Genomic DNA, 13,304 nt, shown 5'->3' with positions numbered 1-13,304 from the left:
TTCATTTCTTTTTTCTCTTTTGGTCCTTTTGAAGGACCTTGTGCAAGCTAAATGCATACTGTTACCATTAAACTAAAACCCCAGGCCTCCCCAAAATGTATTTCAAATGGTTTTCCCAGGTCAAAGTTCCTTGTATTCTTGGATGTAAGGATTCTTGGGATATTAGTTTGGGAAGTGCTGAATCAGGAAATGCTCTATGTTTGTGGCATCTGAAGAAAGGCAGTATCTCAGATTCTCACACTTACGCTTTGAAGAGAACAGGGCCAAGAGTAAAAGTCTGTGTCCCTTACTGTTGTATACTTTACCCATCTTCCATTACTTTGCTTTTCTAAGCTCTCAGCCACTTTTATTAAACTGCGTTGGATGGTGCACAGTTTGATCTTTTTGATATGAATTTTTACCTATTCACAAGGGAGGGTATGAAGTATTAGTTTTATAAATATCATTAAGCAAAATTAGAGTTCTACCAACTTGGCAAAAATAACTTGCATTGTAAAACATGGTATGTAAATGTTTAGGAAACACCTCAGTTTAGTCAGTACCTAGGATCAACTTGTTAGATTGCACGTACCTAGGGGTCTTGTTCTGGGCCTCCACTTCATTGCCTATCTCGCTAGGCATTTAACAAGACCTTAATTTGATGAGAAAGTATGGGTTGTCCTTAGTTCAAATAAATTTAATCAAGTAGCTCTTTTAGAGATGTTAACTACTTTTAAACTGTCAATGCTACAATATGAACAATGCTGCATGCATTGTTAATCCTGGAAGTAATTTCCAGTCCCTGGAAAACAGCTCAGGGAAGCTTGTTGTGAGGACATGTTATATACTTGAGATCATTCATGACTCAGGTATAACTGGTGCTGTCCATAGCCTGGGATTCAAATGATCTCATTTTCTGAGTTCTAAGCATTGTAGAATTACATCTGATATATGAAAACATTATTTGATAAAGTAAACAATATTATTTGATAATCTGTGCAGTATAATTTCAACTGCATACAACCCTAAACGTGGATATGTGTAAATGTGCCTTTAAAAACTTATATTTCTTTCTTACTTCCAAGATTTTTCCTCTTACATATTGAAAGGAAAACTACTCTCATTGCAAACATCTTCATAGTATGGTTTTTAAAAAGTGATTTCTGGAATAATTTACAATTATTAAAGAACTAAATCCCAACAGATAATGTGACAGAGCAATTGCATTGTCTTGTTTTTTGTTGTTGTTGTTATGTGCACGGTTGACTGAAAAATACAGTATGTATTAAGATTTTAAAAATTTGTTACAGTGAAAGACTCATTGCCATTAATCCACCTTAAAATACACCTCCCCTGCTTAGAGCACACTTATTCCATTATTCTTACTGCTTCTGAATCAGCTCTGGGAATCCTTTTTCATGAGTGTTTTCAGTTGTGCTGTCATGAACCATTTTAAAACATTTACTTTTCATGGTCCTTTTGACTTTGGGCTTCGAAGAGCCAGAAGTTGCATGGTGCCAGATGTAGTGAATAATGTGGAAGAAAACACACTATGATATTTTCACAAGCCCGCTTTTCTATTGGATGGCACTCGGCAGTAGCATTCACTGTATTTTTAAAAAATCACACCTTGTAAAGATACGCGTTAAGCAGAACTTTAGAACTGCTCCAGAAAGTGGCAAGAATGATGGAATATGTGCTTGAAGCTAGAGGTTGTATTCTCAGGGGAAATTAATGGCAATGTGTCTATTACTGTAATCATTTTTTTAAAAAAAATCATTCACAGTATTTTTCAATTTCTCCTTGTATTTATGTACAAAATTCAGATAGGATGAAAAACAAATTATAGATGAAAAAGTCTAGAAAAAAATGCTAGTGCAAAATCTTCCTGGAAGAACCTATACGATATGACCAAAATTTCAATTAGAAACCTTCATCCATGGCCTTACCTTTTTAAGTGAGAATGAAAGTAAGTCAATCATAAGTAGAGCTAAAAGGCAAACAACAGAGAACACCATAAAGAAAGCTTATAAAGCAGTCTGAAAAATTCAGTGTCATAGAAGAAAGTTGGATGGAAAAATGTCTGTCTTGCAAATACTTTTGGGTCCTCAGAAAGTGGAGACTTGGGATTTGCTTTGGAACTCTGCACTAGGCTTTAGTGATTTGCATCAGGTTTCCTCTCTGTCATCTCTTCTGGTAAAATGGATGAAAAATGCAGTTCAGAGAAGGACAGCTACAGATGTTGATAGAGCTAGTAAATGTTCATGCATACTAAATAATAAATAAACTGCAAAATAAATATAATATGGAATTGGCAAAAATGGAAAAGGAGAAGTAGAGAAGAATTAAGATATGTTATGTACAAGTACTAACTCCCCGTGATGAATATAATCATGTACAAACATGTACTAACAAAAATTTAAAAAATTTTAAAAACCCATGAGAAAAGAAAAAGGCAAATATGCAAGTAGGCAAGAGTCTAAGAGTAGGCAAAGAAAATGAACAATTATATGCTGTTTGTGGAAGTGTAAGTTGATTCTGCCATTCTGAAGGACCCTTTAGCCCCATTTAACACGAACTTCTTTTAATCTAACAATTCCACTTCTAGAGTTTTATCTTAAGGAAATTAGGGATAAGTGTAAAGTTAGGTGAATAACTTTTATGGCATATATAAGAGGGGAACACAGATGCTTGTTCATGTAACTGACGCATTGTTATCCTTATCATTTATCCTATCATTTACCACCCAGGGCACTGTACTAAGTAAATGTAATATTCCACCTATGGGATCAACAGTTTAAAAAACTGCAGCACAGAAGATGTATTCATGAGCCCTTCGTTGATGTGACCAAAATAGCTGAGACCAACAATTCAAAAAAGGAAAGGTTCATTTGGCTCAAGGTTTCAGAGGTTTGTGATCCGCAGGCTGCAATGCAGACACATCCTGGTGGAAAGATGTGGTAGAACAAAACTGCTCAAGTTTTGAGAGCTGGAAACAGCAAAGGAAAGAGCAGCAGCCAGAGATACCCTCCAAAGCCGTGCCCCAGTAGCCCATCTCCTCCAATGGGGTCCCGTATCTTAAAGGTACATTCAGCCTTGGATGTCAGTGGATTAATCCACTAATGAGTACAGTGTCACCACAATCCAATCATCTCTCTAACAGCCTCTTTATCTAATGAATTGACAATGAGGATTAACTGGTACAGATGGGTGATGTAATTTGTCAAAGGCCGTACCTTTAAGAACTAACAATGTTGAAATGAAATCTCAGTCTCACCTCTATGAACTGAAGAAATATATGAAATAACAGACAGAAATGTTAATGCTGTACTAGTATGTGAAAAAAAAGTCAGGCCATACTCAGTTTTTCTAATAGATACAAGTCTGTTCAGATTTTTGGTTTGTTATGGTTGGTGTTTGGATGTCCCTCCAAAGCCTGGTGCAGTTATGGGGACAGGCTGATTGGATCTTTGCTGGGATTGTGGGTGTGAGTGCTACACCCTCCCTAAGGTGGGTTGCCTGCATACCTTATAAGGGAGGGAAAGAGGCTTGCTCATTTGCCCCTTCCTTTTTGTTCTTGTTTGCTTTTGCTGCTTTCTACCACCATGAACTGCTGCTTTTTGCCATGTGCCACTCTGCCTTGGAGCCAGCTGAGTATGGACTAAAACCTCCACAAACTGTGTTGGGCATTTTGTCCCAACAACAATAGAAAAGTAACTAAGACACAGTTTTTCTGATACTTTTGTTGTTACATTTTCTAAGAATTGGTCCAAGGCAGAGTAACTGATAAAAATGCAAACAAAATATCAGTAAAGACATAGATTTAAAAAAGATTCAAAAACTACCTGATGGACAGATATAAAACAGTGTGCCTGGAATCACCTAGTATCAAATATACACTTTTCAAATACCACAAGACTCTTACTAAATTATCCAAAATTTGAGCCAAAAATCAAGTTTCAATACATTTCAAAGTATTTATATAATACAGATTGTTTTTTGACTAATTACAGTGCAATTAGGCAGTAATAACAAAAATTACTTTAAAAATCTACCTACATTTGGAAATTATCAATAAGACAAATGCCCCATAAGTCAAAGACAATGATAAAAGTGAAAAATACTTGAAGCGAAAATACTGTTTTTAAAACTACCTATCCATTTTTGTAGATGAATAAAAGCCACACCTAGAAGGACATATATGGTCTTAAAACATACGTAATAGGAAGCCAAGAAAAAAACCCTAACTATCAGTAATCTCAGCCCCCATTGTAAGCACATAAAATGAGAAAAGGACATCAAATGAAACTGAAAGAAAATAGAAAAGAGAACATAATAAACATGAAGCAGAAATTAATTAAATAAACACCAATATGAAATAATTAACAAAGCAAAAAATCGTGTCATTGCCAGAGAAATGGATAGTTCTTGAGACCCTAATGTTAAAGGAAGTAAGTCAGGCACAGAAAATTAAATATTGCATGGTTTCTCTTATATGAGAAACCCAAAATATAAATAAAGAGAACATCAAGGAGAGATGGTAAGAAACAGGGAGGCAGGTTTTTTGATGGCGAAAGGGGTCAGAGCAAGAAGGAAAGAGAAGATGGGCAGGGGTAAAGGAATGAAAAATGATGTTATAACACACACACCTACCAATTCCCCACACCAGATGCAGATTTTGTGTACCACAAACACACACTAGTAAAAATTGCACTTAAACTTCACAATGATCTTATAGTGGATGGATGGGTACAGAGATGGGGACAGTGAGAGAAAAGAACGGACTTCTTTCTCATGCGGGAGAGTTGGATGATCTCTGCAGATTCTTCACATTAAAATCTCTCTGCCACCTATCTGTACATGTAACGGGGCTGAAAAAAGAACACAACTTCAAAGGATACAAAAGGGACCGTGAGAAGTCTTTTGGCAACCATTCCCTTCCATGGCGGTAACCTCTGTTATCCATTTCTAGCGTACCATTCTACAAGCATTTTAAGCATTTACACTTCTATATGCTTAAGCATATATTTCTCTCCTTTGCACACAAAATGAATCTGTTCTCTCCTTAACTTTCACTTAATATATTTTTCAGATCATTTCTGCATGATGAATTTCCTCCACACACCATCAGCTCCTCATTTTGAAAGGCTGCTTGAGTCTTACTTTATAGAAATATACCATGATCTAACAATTGGTAGTGCATTTCTTCCTTTGAGAACATAGACTGAGTCTTTGCCCCAAGGACTGTGCTTGACTGAAGGAACAATTACTCGGGGAACCCAGGGGAGCCTTATCAGTTTGTAACCTATATGTGTTTGTTATTTTGATTTCTTTATGTTTTGTCCTAGTGATGCATAGTAAACTCCCTAAAAATGTGCCTAGAGCTCACTCTGGGAGATTACGCTGATGGAAGGGTGAGGACCAGGAGACAGAGTCCCAAACTGCAGTGCAGGTGATGGTATTGGCAAAAGGGAAAGGAAATCAGATGAAGCTCTGACCCTGGGGAGAAGCAGTCAGACCAAAGTGAAACGATAACCTGAAGGTAGGAAAAGCCAGAGATCCCGGTGGTTTCCTAACTACTTGCTTTTTCTGTCCTCCTTTAGAAGACCCAGAGTGGAGGGAAGAGAACTTGCTGTTTTTGAGTGCAAACAGGAAATACACAAGGGTCCAGTGTGCTATTAAAAGGAGAATCACATGAAACGACTTGGAATGAATCGATATGCCAGCTGAGTGAATTACCTATTAAATGTCAGCCATGACCTGTACGTTTCCTTCAGGTATGGAGGTACTGTCACTCTTCTGCTATCAGTAGGGCCAGTCCCACCCTCTGTGTTGCCTTGTCTCCCAGGCCTTGTGGTGGCTGGTGGCCAGGGGTCAGGGGAAAGCTGTGAAACATCGTGACCCTAGTAGTCTTCACAGTAATGGCTTCTGGCCGTGACTTCATTAACACGTTGGTGTTCTCCAAGATGGCTCAGTTTCAGGCAGTAACTGGATTGTTTAATGATCACATCATGCTTATCTCTGTAACACTGAAGAACATGAGTTGTTATTAAAACTGTGTACAGATTTTTTCCTTTAGAATTTTATAGAGTACAAACAATGGTATGACAGGTGATTTTTAAGCCTGTATAACGTATTCTACTTAAATGTAAGAATTCTTACCATATTCCATTTAGACTGATTTTTTTGTATGAAGTCTTTTTATTTGGAAGAAGTTCTATCTCTAGTAAGCGGGTACAAATGTCCTTGATTTTTTTTTTTTTTGGCACTGATCAAGTATCCACTTAACAGAAATACCATTTAGGAGCTCAGACACCAGATCGTTTAACTTTTTTTTTTTTTTGGTTTTTTTCTCCGGTACCGGGAACCGAACTCACGACCTTGCACTTGCCAGGCAGGCGCTTTGCCGCTGAGCTAAATCCCCAGCCCCCAGATCATTTAACTTAAGCTTCTCATATTTCAACATGACAAATCTTCTGAACTTGTCTTTTTTAAAATCAAGAAAAGAGAAAATTTGCCAAGCTATACTTAGGCCAGTGGTGGTGAACCTATGGCATGCATGTTATTGTGTTTTTCTTTTAAGACAAAAAATGTTGTATGGTGTTTTTCTAAACTAAAACCTCAGTATTCAGGTGTAATTGCGGTGTTGGCACTTTGCGATAAATAAATAGGTTTTGCGTTGCAGTCTGGCACTTGGTCTCTAGACCGTTCCCATAACTGCTCTAGGCCTGTGTGTTGACATTGTCAAGTATCATAGTACTTTGTGGAGATTCTGATTTCTTCATTGTAATGAAGAGCATGTACTAGATGGTAAGCTTTAGCATTATCAGGAAACTTTGTTTTTTTAATTAAAACATTTTTATTAGTATGTGTTTGCAGTGGTGATTGCATTCATTGTGGGAACTTGTTACATGTGCATAATACATCTTAATTCTTCTTACTTTCTGTTCCCCTCCCTCCATGCCTTGGTTCTCTTCCCATTTTCAAAAGATCTATTTCCCTATCAGGAAACTTTGGAGTAACTAACTTGCTTCATGTCCACCCCATCACAGATTCCTTGCTTTCTTCCTCAACTTCTTACAGCTGGATTTATGAAAGCTCAGGACTGTTCTACCTCCAAAGCCTGGGCAGATGGAGATGAGGTGCAATCGTTGTAGCCTCCCCATTTTGTGAAACTTGGAATTAAACCCTGCTTAAGTACCAGACATTGCATGCAAGTTTCTGTAGTAGTTTATGTACCCATAGCCCTTATTTGATGTCCAAGAAAATGAGGAACTTTTGGATATCAGTCTGGGTCACGTCTTGTGTTACCTCTGCTTCATGCCTGAACCTTTGTGCTTTGAAATTTATGTGTAATATAACTTAATGGGTAAGATGACATGGTTTTAAATTCTGATTCTACAGTTTACTGGCCAAGTGTCAACCTCTTTACAAATTCAGCTTTTCTTGTTTATGAGATGGAGATAACCATGGTTCCTCCTGTGTATGGTTATTGAAGGATTGTGTGAAGTAGTGCATGTCAAATGTGTGGAACGAGATGATTGTCCAAAACATGTTAACTATTCCTATTGTGACTCAGACGTTGACTCTGACCAGCCAGTAAAGGTGAATGACAATGACTTATGGTAGATCCACCTGGTACATTGACGTGTACTTGTAGCAGAAAATGCCTCCCTCCAAGTATACTTCAGTTTCTGTTAGTTGCCCACATAAAAGTTCCTGTTACAGTTCCTGTTACTTCTGTTTCTTAGAAACAGCTGGTCACTGTGATGCATATTGTAAGAACCAATCAAAGACAGCCAAGTACTCTGCTTGTGTATACTTCCCATTTGCAAACTCTGTATAAGCCCCAGACCACCAGAGATCAGGGCCTGATGTTTTTATAAGGGTTGATTCCTTGTCATAAATAAATGCTTCTTGACATAAATAAATCTTCCTCCAAATCCTGGGTGCTGTTTCAGTGTTTTTGTTTGCTGTTACTTGCTGAATGAGTAAGTGATGGGGGTAGCCTTGTAATATAGTTAACTTTCCAACTATGGGGCAAAAAAGGATCAGAGTTGTTGGCTCTCTAGAAATATTTTCAATTGTTTCTTCATGTAAGATTCTTTTCAGCAATATTATAGAGTGTCTATTCCATCTTTTTAAAAAAGTATCTTGACCTACTTAGCATACCAACAGCTTTCCCAAAATCTCCTAATGTCTGAGTTACAACTCTGTAATATTCTGAGGTAGCTGAGAAAGTAGGAAATGTGTAACTGGTGTTTCTTTTTTTCATTTAAGCTCTTTAAGATAGTTGCAGTTCACATGTAGTGGTGAAATAATGGAGAAATCCTTTATACTCTACCAAGTTTTCCTCAGTGGTAACATCTTGCGAAACTACAGTGCCCGCAATCATTGAAACATCACAGGTTACTCTATTAATATGCAAAAATCTTTACGTTTTTCTGTACTGGCTAAAATATATTTAATTTTAAAAGGTTAAGATATTCTGTACTACTGGGGTGAGGTACTTGCCTTCCATGCTTGAGGCTCTGGGTTTCATCTCTAGGACTACGAAACAACCCAGCCAACAAGCAGGCAAACAATCTGTACTGTAAAAGAAAACAAAAAAACTGCCACAAACTATAATACAATATCACAACTAGGACCTTGATCTCAGTACAAAGTTTAGAACAGTTTCAACATCACAAAGTCCTTTGGCAAGGGAACACATACATTAGGGGAGGCTTTTGCATCTGTGTCCCCCGGGGTTTTGAGGTTGCTGGCTTTTTTTGGAACTAGTCTGAGATACATGAAGTAAAAAGAAAAGCCAACCAACTTATCAGTGTGGTGGTATTCCCTAGCTGGCCTGTCTGCTTCTCTTCAGCTTTCAGAGTTTTGTTTATTTAATGTATATATTACAGGGTTTATAACTGTACTTGGTGGGAGGGATAAGGAAAAATATATTAACTCCATCATTCCAGAAGTGGAAGTCCATGTAGCTGTTTTCTTGATAATTTTTTTTAACTTCTCAATGTAGCCTTCGGTACCCCACACTGTATTTATTGTCTTAGTTCTTCAGCCAAAATTTTCTGTTAGCATTTGGTTACATACACAGAAAGAGTAGAGAGTTATAGAACACATTCTCAACATTTCTTTAGTTTAGTTTAGTTTAGTTTATCTTGAGACAGGATCTTGCTGTAGAGTTCAGATGGGCCTTGATCTTACTATGTAGCCCGAGCTGACCTTAAACTCTTGGTGATCCTCATGTCTCAACCTCCTGAGGGCTGGGATTATAGGCATGCACCACTATGTCAGGCTACATTTTCAGTATTTCTGACTGTGAAATGAACATGTTGTTTTATAACAACATATAAGCATGCTCCTAAATTACTTTTCCCCCTGGTTTTGTGGGAAGATCATTGTCAAAAGGAAAGTCTGGGGAAAATTATTGAAGAAGTGATGAAATTCTACTTTAAAATTAATATTGTTATGCGTTCCCTTTCATCTGTCGTCCTCGAGAGAGATTTGTTACTTCTAGTACCGTGGCGGCTGGGTTACGTCCAGAGAGTGGCGGCTGCAGCCAGTTTATACTGGTTTCAGAGAGAAAATTATTTTCAGGAATCTGTAAGGTGGTAATTAAATAGTAACCATTATTAAAAATTAAATTACATTGAATAGCAATAAATTACATTGTAAAGAGAGGTAATAAAAACTATTCATGGCTTCCTATGTGTTTAGTACATTTTACAATTGTCCATGTTCTTGAGATCACCCGTATCTATTGTATCTGTGTGGCGGAAACACTATATAATAACATCCTGCTGTGCGTTTCTTCTCAATTCTGGGTTCAGATTCTCTGTTCAGTGTTCAGTGATGTCACATCAGTAGCTGGAAATCAGTCCTGGTGGCAGTATTTGTCACTTAGAAATTGGAGACTGTTCCCAGTCAGAGTTCCCCCCACTCAAGCCTATTAAACGTTCTCTAGACCACTACTGATGATAAACCAATTTTCTAGATTCTTTCTATCCCTACAGGTAATTTTTTTATTCTCCAAAGCTTGCCCTATATCAGGAGCTTCTGAATTTCTAAACCTAAATTATGTGCATTTTGTGTAATGTGATAACACGTCCCCAGTGGGTGACAGATCTGTTTTCGATCATTCTCCCTTTTGAAGAGCCTTGATGATGGAACTGATGTTGTGTTCAGATTAGCTACGTGAGCAGAAGGCGCGGGGGAAGGGGAAGACAAATGACTCATGTTTTCAATACAGCTGCTCTGGCTGTTGTCTTTAATTACACTCCTGCTGGACCGATAAGGAAACTGGCTTCTGATCGTTGCGAGGAACTGCCGCACCACAAAGCTTAATATTTCTTTTTGGATGTAAGCAATGCCTGGGGTGATAAGCAATACAGACATGAATTATTTTTGATAATTGTGATTGGCTATATTTCTAACATGTATAAGGCCTTAATTTTTAAAAGCCATATGGCCTCCATTTAGAAATTTGTCTACATTTAGTGAAGCGGGAGGTGTTAATGGTTTGAATGTAGATACATTTTTCTAGCCTAACAATATATTCCTTATTCATGCTACTTTTTATTTAGTGTTTAAAGGAATATGTTGAAATCTGTTTGAAAAAACAACAATGACTTAGGTTGGTGATTTTTTTCTTCTAGTTTTCCCAGAATTCTCTTGGTTCTTTTGAATATTCCAGCAGTGTGAACCTGAAGTAAAACAAATGACATGGAGGATATACCGTACAAATGTATAAAAGTTGTTTTAGGAAGAAGATCGAAAGGTTGAACTGTATAGTTTTTTTTGTAGAAAAAGTTGGCAGAACTACATGCTTCAGTCTTTTACCCCTTTCCTCCTCATCTCTTTTGTTGAAATGATCAAATGCCAAAGAAAATCTATTATAGACATATAGATGTATTGCTGATGGGTCCAGAGGAGTATTATCCAAGGGAAAAGACACACGGTGCTCTTTTTCTGAGCTGCAGGGCTGAAATGATTAGGAAATGAAAGTACCTGATGATTTAATCTATTAAAGTGTTTTCAATTTAGAATCTGCCAAATGTGATTAAAAGCCATGTTCCCTATTACAGTATTCTAGAATAACTCATACAAAATTGGATATGAGGTAATTAAACATTTTCTGTGGGGTTAGTAAATGATGTTTCAAAGGAAGTGCTATTCTTTCCACGTTTCTGCCCAGTGAGGATGTCATTTTAACTTTCCATTTCAAGCAGATACACTCTTTTCATGTCAAAGGAACCTTGAAATATGCTAATCTTGCTGCCAGAGCTCAGTCCTAGAATAAGAGACATATCAGACAGCCCAGCCGAGAGAGCCCAGCTGCAGAGCACAAACTCAGAGGCTCAAGTAACTCTAGCATTAAGCATCTGTGTCCAGCTTTCCTCAGAATCTGTTGAGGGGAGCCAAGTCAGATGTTTAGCATATTGTAAGATCAGTCTTGAATGAATCCATTTATGCCTAGCGTTCCATTTTGGGAATGGCACATAATAATGGTACATAATAGAAATTTTTCTCTTCAAATTCTTGTTCCTTGGGTTTTTCTAGGTAACATATGAATTTTTACATAAAAATTCAAAAAATTGCAACCATTGACATAAATGGGTTAAGTCCTTCAGCAGAGACTTAAGTGTTGCTAATAAGAGCTATAGAACAAACATAAAACATCTAGACATTGCAGCAGAGAATAGGCCAGGTGGGATGGAAGCCATGTATACTATACCATTCAGCAAAGAGTCTAGAGAGAAGCATCTGAGAGTCTGTCCTGCCCCTTGCTTTCTGGCTAACTCTCGCTTTGTTCAGTGGTTAAGCACTGGCATTCAGGAGTCAGATCAACATTCTGTGTTCTGGATCTGGCGTGAAATAACCATATGACCTGTGTTTCTTAACCTTACTTTTATGTGATAGGAAGGAATATAACATAACTCATGAAAAGTTTTTATCAAGATTTCTGGAACCTAGTAAACTTTCTATGTTAGCTTTGCAAATGCCCTGAAATTGTTTTATATTAGTTTCATTGTGAAAGGAGATCATTTTCAGAGTCTACCTTATAATTATATAACTTTTAATATATTGGTATATTTAGTGAGCTGAATTTCCTTCTCACTACAAAATGAGAGTTTAGGGATTTTCCATAAATTTTTTTTTTTTTTTTTGTTTTTCATAGTGTCCCTAAGCAGAAAATACCTAGGGTGTTTTTTTGTTTTTGTTTTTTTTTTTCCTGGTACTGGGAATCGAACTCACGACCTTGCACTTGCCAGGCAGGTGTTGTGCTGCTGAGCTAAATCCCCAGCCATCCTAGGATGTTATTCTACGTGGATACTTAGTACAAGCAGACATTACCAGTGTATTGGATAAACCAGGGTGGAAAACTAGAGTCATCTAAGTAGCCCCCATATAGAAGATACAGTTACCAAAGCATGTTTTGGCTTAAATTTGCTACCAGTTAGTTTAGTCTGTATCTTTATGTATGTGTGGTGACAGCCATCTCCTTTCCTCTTTTACTCATTCATTAACTCATTAATTAATTTGTGAACTCATAAATTAATTGAGTCATTTATGTATTCACCTATGGCGATGGGACACCCTAGTTATTTACTGCACTAGTCTCATAATCCTTATATTCAAGGACTTCACATCTAGTGGAGGAGAAATAAAAAGTAAATGGAGAAGTCAAATATATAGCTACTTAGTATAAACAATGATAGTGAAGATATTTAGTAATAAAGACTGGATGAGATTGGCTCCTAATTGTAAAGACAGGTCCCAGGCAAAACTTTCATTCATACAACAAATATTTATTGAGCACTTACTGTGTGCCAGACAACTTTCAAGTATATGGGCATACTTGAAGCAGAAAAGAAAACATCAAGACTTCTGCTGTCATTACTTTTGTATTCGCCCAGAGGAGAACAGAATAACCTCAGAAGAAAAATCAGATAAAGTTATACATGTTGTGAGGAATTAAAATAGGGAGCTAGGTTTGTGCTAATACGGTCTGGACAATTAGATACTGACATCTTGTACTCTGAGGAACTGATGTGAAGATAGCAATACGTAATGTGTTGACCATTGTTACTCTCCCATCATATTGTGTTGGAATTTTGTGGGGTTTTTTGGTTTTTTGTTTCTTTTTCTTTAAAATAAAAATTAAGAAAATAAAATAGGGAGATGTTTTAGAGACCACTTAAATGGCTGTCTTATGTAGATTAGTCAGGGAAGGCTCCCTGAGGAGGTGACATTTGAGGTGAGGCCTCAAGGTTGGGAAGGAAAATCAAGGGAAAAGCACTTCAGGCAGAGAGAAAAGCAGA

The 13,304-nt window shown here is 37.2% G+C and overlaps 1 pseudogene; it reads right to left on the bottom strand.

Annotated features, from left to right (window-relative positions):
* LOC102008226 overlaps nt 1-13,066 on the bottom strand; it is a 21,820-nt pseudogene extending 8,754 nt beyond the window's left edge.
* Nucleotides 13,067-13,304: the final 238 nt, after the last annotated feature.

Source organism: Chinchilla lanigera, unplaced genomic scaffold, assembly GCF_000276665.1.
Source record: "Chinchilla lanigera isolate Chin_1 unplaced genomic scaffold, ChiLan1.0 scaffold00018, whole genome shotgun sequence".
Classification (NCBI taxonomy): domain Eukaryota; kingdom Metazoa; phylum Chordata; class Mammalia; order Rodentia; family Chinchillidae; genus Chinchilla; species Chinchilla lanigera.
Note: the sequence above shows the minus strand (reverse complement) of the source record. Positions and strands in the feature narration are given on the sequence as shown.